This window comes from Mus caroli, chromosome 16 (genome assembly GCF_900094665.2).
Source record: "Mus caroli chromosome 16, CAROLI_EIJ_v1.1, whole genome shotgun sequence".
NCBI lineage: Eukaryota > Metazoa > Chordata > Mammalia > Rodentia > Muridae > Mus > Mus caroli.
In genome coordinates this window covers 71264802-71275602 of record NC_034585.1, presented here as the reverse complement: position 1 = coordinate 71275602, position 10801 = coordinate 71264802, and the positions used below count along the sequence as shown (strand labels likewise).

At 37.7% G+C, this 10801-nt stretch overlaps 1 long non-coding RNA gene across 1 annotated transcript in view; it reads right to left on the bottom strand.

Annotated features, from left to right (window-relative positions):
* Positions 1–5208: 5208 nt before the first annotated feature.
* Positions 5209–10801, bottom strand: part of LOC110311190 — a 36146-nt gene continuing 30553 nt past the window's right edge. Inside the window, exon 4 of the long non-coding RNA XR_002379934.1 lies at positions 5209–5708. This is a non-coding gene — a long non-coding RNA (uncharacterized LOC110311190). The remainder of the gene's footprint in view (positions 5709–10801) is intronic.

Genomic DNA, 10801 nt, shown 5'->3' with positions numbered 1-10801 from the left:
TCAGCACTTGCTTCAGGGTCCAGTGCTTCTCTTCTACAGCACACACTGGTAGTGTTGGCCTTTTGTGGCATAGCCAGACTAGGCTAGTCTATGATATCGAACCATAGAGACCTTGCTAGTGCTGTAGAGGAATCAACGACCAACAGACTTGGTTCAGACAATTCTATAAAAAAAGGACTGCAACAGCATTATCATACAAGAGCAATGGATGGTGCTCTCTGGGGAACTTAGATGTGAAAGCAAATACAAATTCAGGAAGAAGACTGTTGGCTACTTTGCAGCACATTGACATATACACAGTGAATTGTGCATGTGTATGTATTTGTGTGTGTGTTATATGCATGTGAGCACATGTTTGCTTATTCATGTTGAGGCCAGAGGCTAAGACTGGGTGTCTTTGATAAAGACTCCAAGCCACTCTTTGCTTTATCTTTTAAAACAGGGTCTCTACCAAAACCAGGTCTTCTCTCATTGCTTCTAGGTGAGCAGTGAGACCCTGGGATCCCTATTTTCTACCTTCTCAATACTACAAGGTGCACTTCCATACTGGGCCTTCAGTGAATAGTGAGCACCCAAGCTCGTATCCTTCTGCACACTTTGCTGACAGAGCCACATCATCACCACTGGCAGCTATATTTTTGAACTGAATTTCCACTAAGCCAAAGCAAAGAACAATTGACAGGCCACAGCATGCAGTCACCACTGTGAATTCTTATTAATAAACAGTGTTTCAGTTTCAGTACAGGAAAGTGCAGATTTTTTTTTTCATCTTATTTAACCATTTACATTTCTCACTTAAAAAAATCTACTCAAACTATTGGCCCATTTTTAATTAATCTCACCTTTTAAACTGATTTATTGATGTTGTGTTGCGAGTTCCTTACAGCAGTAGGATTTCATCTTTTTTCACATACATGTTTCCCATTTTTCTCTTGTTCTGTCCATCGCTTCTTCATGCTTGATTGTTTTCTTTGAGGTTGGCGAAATCCTTTTTTTGTCTACCTTTGCTTCTGTTGCCTGTGGAAGCCGCTCCTTAAAAAGTTAATTTTCTGTAGTGACCTTGGATGGGTCCACCTATGCTTGCTTTCCAGACTCTCCCTTGCAGACATTTACTTTAAGCCCTTAGTGTATTTTTAATTGACATTTTTAGATGGTGAGAAGTAAGTGCCAGGCTTTAGTCTTTTGTGCACGGATGCTGTTTCCCTGGTATTATTAACTGAAGAGGGTTTCGTTGTTTCAATGTATGTTCTTGTACAACTCTTGTCCAGAACCATCTGGTCACAGAGGTGAGGAGACATTTCTGGACTCTATTCTGCTCCACTGGTCTGTGTGTCACTTTCTATGTCAGTGTCATGTTATCTGGTCACTAGAGCCCTGTGTCAGGTTTTGAAGTCAGCTTGATTCCTTTTGTTCCAGACTGCTTTCTTTGTATCATCTTCATTTCTTTAACCAGTGCTTTGTGATTTCATGGTAGGGGACACTCCCTTCCTCGGCTGTGTTGATATCTTGAGTAACTGTTTTGTGGATGTACTTTTATTTCTTTAACTTTCAGAATGTGAGTGTTGTTTACTTTAGGCAATAGTCCCAAGACTCAGCAGGACAAGTATCAAGGACGAGACTTTCTTTACAGTTAAGCACCAACCGTAGTTGTAAATGACTTCTTTTGTTGTTTTATAACGGGACTTATCCTTGGTATGCTATTAATTTTTCTCCATTGACTTTGTTTCATGTAATTTTGTTGGATTCATTTATTTTTAATAACTTTGGTGGAGATTTAGGATTTTTTTTGTATAGAATTATATTGTGGACAAATACAGGGAATTTCACTTTTTCCCTTTCTATTTCATGTGTTTTTCTTTCTCTTGCTTATTTCTTATTGGTAATATTCCTAATATTTTATTGAACACACATGGAAACAATCAACACAATTGTACCTATCATTCCAGTTGTCATAGGCAATGCTATCTAGTTTCACCCATAAACAGAATACTGGATATGAGTTCATTATATACAGCATACTATGTTAAAGTACACTCTTTATATAACCAATTTTGTTTTCTTACAGCAAGAGGATACTGAGTTTTATCAAATGATTTTCTGCATCTCTTTAAATGAATATGATTTTATCCTATAATTAATTGATGCGGTATATTACAATTACTGCTTTGCATATTCTTCCATCTCTAAAAGAAATCCAGTTAATGATGATGAATGATTTGTTACTAGTCAGAGTTGGTTTTGTTTCCATGGGGATGGTGGTGGTGGTAGTGATGGTGGTGGTGGTGGTGGTCGTGTGTGTGTGTGTGTGTGTCTATGTATGTGTGTGTTTGATGTGTTTGGGATCGCACATATGTGCCCTGGTACCTGTTGGGAAGATACAGGAGTTCTTTATGGAGTCGATTCTTTTCTTTTGCCATACTTGGGTTTTAGGGATCAAGATCATATTCCCAGGCTTGCCTGTCCAGCACCTTTGCCCACTGATCAATTCATTGATTTTTTTTTTTGATGTGCTGTTAGATTCAATTTGACAGCATTTTGATGAGAATTTTTCCATCTATGCCCATCAGAAATACCACTCCATGGTTCCACTTTTGTAGTCTTTCTCTGCTTTTGGTGAGAAGTATTGATGCCAGCTGCTCGTTACCAGCTCAGGAGAACCAGCAGGAAACGCATCTGCCTTTTCCTTTGGAGACCTCCTATTACTGATTCAGTATGTTGCTTGTTTCTGAGTTAAATTTTTTCTTTGTCTTCATGGGCCAAGCTTGGTAGATTATAGATGCAAATCATCTCTTAATTCTTTAATATCCCATTATTTGCCCAATTCTGCTTTACTTGCAAGATATACTAAAAACATTTACTAGGATTAAGACTTGAAATGCCAGCATTTCAAAGACAACATATTTCTGTAAACCTCAATGAATTCACCTTTCCCAAGCTTTTCTACAGAACAAGTATGAAGGAGGTAAATCACTTCTTGCAGCTCACAACAGCTTAAAATTTCTCTGAAACTCTATCTCCCTATCTATGGGATATGTAACACAGGCTATGTTTCCTGTATTATGTAGTCAATACATAAATGATAGTCTGTTTTGTGACTCACAGACAAAACACAGCTATTGTTGTGTTCATTATTTATTCTTCTAATTATATTAATTATGCATCTTGAAATTCATCAACTCATATTTACCCTGTTTGACTGGACTTCAGAGAATGAATGGTTACTTATTTAGCCAAGGCTTTCCCTTTGCAATTATGGGACTGTATGTCCTAGCTTATTCTAATCTAACTACAAAGAGTGCTATCTTGGGACATGGTCTAAGGATTGTCTGTGCTATACTTACATAAAAAATTCAATTTACCTACATCTAGTTGTGAAGGTTTACCTGTTCCCACTCAAAGACTACCACTTCTTGTCTAAAATTTCCCTTTCAGGTATCACAGGGCTTCAGAACAAATCTTCCCAATAGTGTACAATTACATGCCAGGAATGGCTAAATTTACATTGCATCCTTAGAATTTTAGAATAGTGGTGTCATGAGTTCCTGTGTATTTATGGAGGTGCATATTGCTGCCTTGTTGTTATATAAAATGTTAATAATGACTTACTATGTCTCCTCTGTAGATGAGAATACTGAAGCTGGATTTTAGAGGCTCCACCATGGAGTTTTGTGGGCCAGTGAGCAGCACGGGATGAACTTTTTGTTTTTGTCTGATTCACTCTGGCCTGACATCATTCTTTGCTTTTTATTGAGATAACAGGCCTTTGTGGCTTCTCTAAAATGTCCTTTAGTGGGAAGGAGTAAGGAAACTAACTCACAATAAGAACTGGTTGAATCCCTGGAAATTAATTTAATTGCAAAGTTATCGATTCATATAAAATACTTCAATATGGGTTTTATCATTACTTTGAAAAATACCAGTGGAAGTGTTGTTAGACTTCACATGAAGTCTACATATTAATCTGCCTGGATTCAAAGCTTGCTTTCTTACTACAATATCATGACACATTCTTTTTGACAATGTGAAGTCTCCTTACAAAACAGACTGATTCTCTGAAAGAAAGGCATATGTATTCTCAGCATATGAGCAGAGACGAGTGCCAGGATAGGCAAGGGGACATTTGTCGTGGCTGTCAGGACCCATTCTCCTCTTCAACTTAATAAGGGATATGATGGCAAATGGGTACCCCGGAGTAATTTGAACCAAATCACAGATGTTTCGCAAAAACAGTGTTTAGATATTTTATTGGTTTTATTGCCTACAACAGACATAAAAGTTAGAAAAATTTCAAGCTGAAAGATAACTGCAGAGAAATAAAGTTTTGGAAAGGTTTAAAAACTTAGATTTGCAAAAGCAGTTTATTTGATGATCACAGCACCTTTTCTTATTTCAAATTTCTTATTTCTCACATTGAAATAATGCACAAAGCAAAGTGTGAACAGTAAGCTCTGATCCTACATTGGCAAAGTCTGTTACTTTTGTTAGGTATGTATTTCTTTTTTTTTCTTTCTCTCTTTCTCTCTTTCTTTCTTTCTCTTGGTTTTTAAGGCTGGGGCTTTCTTCTCTTTCCATATACTGGTCTGTACTGGTAGGGGATACAAGAACTCTTAAAATAGGGACTGGAGCATCAGAGAGAGGCAAAGATCATAGCACAAGAATTTGGTTTCTCAGAAACTGTAAAGATGAGCACATTCATTGAATGACCAGTGGAACAAGGCTGAGAAGCTGGAAAGTCTTAAAAATACCAGTTGAAGCACATCATACACAAAGGCTATCACCTCAATGGCATACAAGAGCAACTGAAGTGGCCCTGTTGCCTACTGTACAGACAAACAGGAATTAAACCTGTGAGTTGTTTTCTATTCAGAGGTCCAGCAACTCAAGAAATCAGTATTAACTTCTTTAGGGGGTGTTGTACATCTCATATTCAATCAGAAGATTGTGTAGGGATGGAAGATGGAGGCAATCAACCACTCCAAGGTATGGTATTGCCCCTTTGCTCAGGTGGTCAGTCCATGTCTGAGCTTTATAGTGTTGCTTCTTTGCTTCTTCTTATCATTGCCTGTCTATAGTAGGGAGAGGCTCAGGGAAGGTCGAGGCCAGTGAATTCTGGATGCTTCCTGAGCCAGTCATTGGGATGCCTTCCACACTGAAGGCTAACCCAGAGCAAATAAGCAATTATCAGTGGGCATGCATTTTTTTTTCTTACAGTCTCAAGTAAAATCAGATCTTATAATATAAAATATTCTATCCTTATTGTGCCTCTATCATGACTAAGAAGATGGAAGAGGAATGGGAGAGGAGGAAACAGGGGACATGTCACTGGATACCATTAAAAAATATCTCACACAGGAACTCAGGTTTGGACTGTCCTCTTGTCTCTCCTCATTGAACTCTACATTACCTATAGTCCTAGCCAATGAGATACATTTCTACTTTACTGTTATTTATTTTCTTACAGTTTCATAATTTGTCAGGTCTCAGAGGATCAAAGTCTCTGCTCCAGCACTTGCCATGTTTTGGTGTCGGGGGGGGGGAGGGGTCATCTGCAGATTGAGAATGTTCTTTCCAGATGATATCTTATGTTGATCTGGTACAATGATGTCCATTGTCACCTTGTAAATAGTATGGACAAGGGAGCTTGGTGTCATAGGAGCCAGTAGTTGGAATTTTCCATGGGCTTTTGGAGCTGCCTTACAACAGGAGACCTGGGAGCCAAGAAGGAGAAAGTGCAAGCTGCCAGTCTTCTAAACAATGCAAAAGCAATGCACTCCGTGTAGGAAGTGCTGGGGATCTGTTGTGCCACACAGAGACTGGGGCACTAGTGTTTGTTTGCATACTTAAAAATCATTAAGAGAGTAGATCTCAAGTGTTCTTTTCATAAAAATATAACTGCATGAAGTACTAGTATTTATTTCTCAGTGTATATACTTCTCAAATACCATGTGGTATATGTCAAATGCACACAGTTTCCACTTGTCTATCACACTTTTTCATACAGCAGAAAAAATAAAACAAACCAAAACAAATACATAGATAAAACAACTTCAGGCTTAGGTGCAACACAATATTTCTGTCATACTTAATTACTTCAAGCATCATAATCTCAACCCACATTCAAAGTATTGAAGAAAGAGGCCCTATCTCTTTTAGAGGAATATAGCATGGGAAGGTTCTTAAAGTTCTCAAGAAATGAAATTTTGGCTTGATTGTGGCATTGTGGTTAAGAAAATGCCAAAAAAAAAAATTTAGAGATCCTAATAGTCACAGGAGAATAAAATAACATGATATTGTGGGTTTGGTTAAAACATGAAAGAAGGAAAGAGAAATGATGGAGATAAAATGTTATGCAAAATATGTGCTGCAATGACTTGCTAACTGTTGAATAAATGAAAGAACTATATGCAAAGTATGTATTTGAGTGTGTGTAAAACTTCTGACACTCAGTGTCTTAATATCTACATGTGACATAATATTATACCACTTCTTTCTTAGTCAGGGTTTTCCAGAAGAAAAAAACCCAATAGCAAGAATATGTATGGAAATTAGATTGGCTCAGATGATGCTATTGGAATCTTCCTACAGTATTAGATTCACATTGGAGTTCTCCCCTCCCTCAGCTGCAAAAGATGCTAGAATATACAAGAAATGAAGCATTACTGAATGGAAAATTCCACAGTGCAGCTTCCATGAATTCATAATCTATGATGAGGTGGGACTTTGTGTGAAGCAGTGTTCGGAGGATCACCCTCTCTTCTGTAAGTTGCCTGTCACCCATACGTTCTCAGTAAGTGCAAGCAGCTAATTGTTGTGCCAAGTTAGACTTTGGTAGCATTACATGTTGGTTTGAGTTTGGTGCCTTGTTGTGGTAAATAGACATTTGTTCATGTTTCTCTAGGAAAGCTTTTGCAACAGAGACTGCTGGGCCATAAGAGATGAGCAGGCAAAGACAAGGACAAATGCCACTGTCAAGTATGGTATGTCTATGAGTTGATGACTTCAGTCTTTGCATTCATCTTCACATCATAAGAAAGAGAACACAAGAACATCCTACTATCCTGAATCTCACCTCACCACTCTCCTGCACCATTGAATCAGTTTCCATTCACAGACCTAAGCACATACATGAAGAGTTTCCATCTTGAGTAATTGTTCTTTATTATACAGGATGTTCCTTATAATTCAAAACATTTTTCATTGGTAATACTCTAAATTAGAAGTTGCCAATGGAAGTTTCTAAGTATTGATAATAAAGAAAATGGGAAACTTAAGTGGAAAGTCTAGGATCAGTTGAAATGGAAACTTACTTGCAAGACCTAAACTAATATTCATAATCCATTCAGTCTTTAATGGACACTTATGCTGAATCATTTCTTGTGACTATTTTGACAATTCGGTAGTAGTCATGAACACATATCTTCTTGGTATCCTGACTTCATTTAATTTTGGATATGTTAGCAATAGAATATGTATGCTGAAAAAAGTGACATTTTAATGAATTCAGAGTAATTACTTAGACTTTTAAACAAAGAAATGCTGTCATTTGCCATAATGTGCATGGACCTGGAAGATATAATAATAAATGAAATTAGCCAAGAAATACAAATGGATATTATTTTACCATGTATATGTAATTTAAAATTTAAAATAACAGGATTAAGATAGTATAATGGTAATCATAGTGATCTGTAGAGAGAAGAGAGTGTATATTGATCAAAGGCTATCAATTTTCACTTAGAAAAACTAAGTTCAGGAGAGTAATCTGAAATACACTGCATATATTCTACAATGTATTATAGTAAAAATGTTACTATTAGTCACAAATAAATAATAAGTAGATGGAAGAGTATATTTATTAATTAGCTTAATATTTCCATTTTGTCCATGGAAGACATTTGTATGTTCTTTTACCTGAAAACAACCAATGGTAGTTGAACATGTTCTCAAAAGAATATATATATGCTACTTTTTCTCATTACTTTGGTGAAATATCTAGCAAGAAGCAAAGAAACTACTTAAGGAAGGAAATTAATTTGGGATGGCAGTTTGAGAGGCTGTAGTGCACACTGGTGGCAGGGCATGGTGGAGGGACACAGATGTTCTACAGTCTTGAAGTAGATACTGATGAATGTTGATGCTAAAGTTGCCTTCTCCTTTTCATTCAGTCCAGGGTCTCTCCATAGAATAGTGCTACCTGCATTTAGGATGGGTCTTCTTACTGCAGAGAGCAAAGTCTGGAAATTCTCTCACAGACATGCCTAAAGGATTGTCTCCTACCTGATTCTAGACTCTGCCAATTGGACAATGGATATTGGCAACTCTATATTGCAGAATATATGTGTTTTGTCATTCTGTAAACAACCTAACAACAATTTGCAAAGCATGTGCATTGGGTTGGGTATTTTAAGTGATACACAGGTTATTTAAATGATATGGGAAGATATGTATAGGTTACATGCAAATACTGCTTCATTTTATATAGGATCAGTATCATCTATAGATATTGACATCGTTGTAGAATTATGGGACATATTCTCCTTAGATATTAAAGATACTATAAAAACATTTGTGCATTTGTTGATTAGTTTGATTTAGCTTTTCTACATATGTTTTTGATACATCATATTATACACAAAAATATTAAAACATGTAATTTTGTCAATAAAAATATTTGGTAAAAGTTAATTTAAATTAAAAAGTAAAGATCTTTTAGAAATACTATGTTATGGTTAGTTTTAAACCTGGCACAACTTAGAATTACTTGGGAAGAGAGTCTCAGGGAGAGATTCTGTATATTTTGCTATGTGAGAATGTATCTGTTGGGATTTTCTTAATTAACTGATGTGGGAAGACACACCCCAGTATGGGTGGCTCCATTCCCTAGACTTGGGTTTCTGAAAACTACGTATGAGTGGAGAAACTGAGCTGAGCAAAAGCAAGTAAGTGATCATGAACTTTTCTTCTACTCCTGTAGGTCTGCTACAACTAGGTTCTCCAAAGTCCTGTTGCTGTGACTTCCCCACAATAATGGGCTATAATCTGGAACTGTAAGCTAAGACAAACCCTTCCTCCTTTAAGTTACTTTTTGTCAAGATATTTTAGCATGGCTATAGAACAGAAATAAGTACATACTGTATATTTAGCAAAGTATAAAAATAAAAGAACTAAAGCAAAAGAAAGAATCTCACCCATATGCTCAGGCCAATTGAAGGGTACAGAAACATACATACATACACACACACACACACACACACACACACACACACACACACACACACACACACACACTCAAATTGTTTCCAACATGGATGTGTAGCTTGTTCAAATGAGACAGGTGTGATGTTAACAATTAGTGTTTGAAACGGTCAAGACTTACATAGGCAAACCAATAATTTTAGACTCAGTCCAAATCACATCTGAAAATAGGGGAAGACCCTGCCAGAGGAGAGGTGTCTGCCCAGGAGGACTCTGATCACTGGAGTAGGTAAGGGAGCCATCTTGTGTCCCGGGTTCCTCAGAGACTAGTCTGCACAGGTGAGAGTGCGGACTGCAGAAGCCACACAGTTTCTGGAACAGGCAGAAGCAACACAGCTTCTGGGACAGACCCGTTTTAGGGCTCCAGACATCCAGGCATCTTCCCCACTAGAGGAGAGGGATCTGCCTGGGAGGGCTCTGACCACCAGAATAGGTGAGAAAGCCATTTTATGTCCTGGGTCCCTCGGAGAGCAGTCTGTGCAGGTGAGCCTGCAGACTGCAGAGGCAACACATCTTCTGGGATAGGCCCTGTTTCAGGCCTTCATCTTCAGTCATGAGGCAGGTGTGAACGCCAGACCTCTGTGCACATTCCCTGCAAGAGGAGAGCTTGCCTACAGAGAGTACTCTGACCACTGAGACTCAGGAGAGAGCTGGACTCCCAGGACTGCTGACAGATGCTAACAGAATCGCAGGAGGAACAAGCTCCAACCAGAGACATCTATAACAACTAACTCCAGTGATTACCAGAAGGCGAAAGGCAAATGTAAGAATCTTATTAACAGAAATCAAGACTACTCACCATCATCAGAACCCAGCACTCCCACCTCATCCAGTCCTGGATACCCCAACACACTCAAAAAGCAAGACTTGGACTTAAAATCATATCTCATGATGCTGGTAGAGGACATCAAGAAGGGCATTAATAACTCACTTAAAGATATACAGGAGAGCACTGCTAAAGAGATAGAAGTCCTTAAAGAATTACAGGAAAACACAACCAAACAGGTGATGGAATTGAACAAAACCATCCAAGACCTAAAAAAGGAAGTATAAACAATAAAGAAAACCCAAAGTGAGACAACTCTGGAGATAGAAACCCTAGGAAAGAAATCAGGAACCACAGATGCAAGCATCAGCAACAGAATACAAGAGATGGAAGAGAGAATCTGAGGTACAGAAGATTCCATAAAAAACATGGGTACAACAATCAAAGAAAATGCAAAATTCAAAAAGATCCTAACTCAAAACATCCAGAAAATCCAGGACACAATGAGAAGACCAAAACTACAGATAATAGAAGTAGNTGAGAATGAAGATTTTCAACTTAAAGGGCAAGCTAATATCTTCAACCAAATTATAGAAGAAAACTTCCCAAACCTAAAGAAAGAGATGCCCATGAACATACAAGATGCCTACAGAACTCCAAATAGACTGGGCCAGAAAAGAAATTCCTCCTGACACATAATAATCAGAACAACAAATGCACTAAATAAAGATAGAATATTAAAAGCAGTAAGGGAAAAAGGTCAAGTAACATATAAAGGCA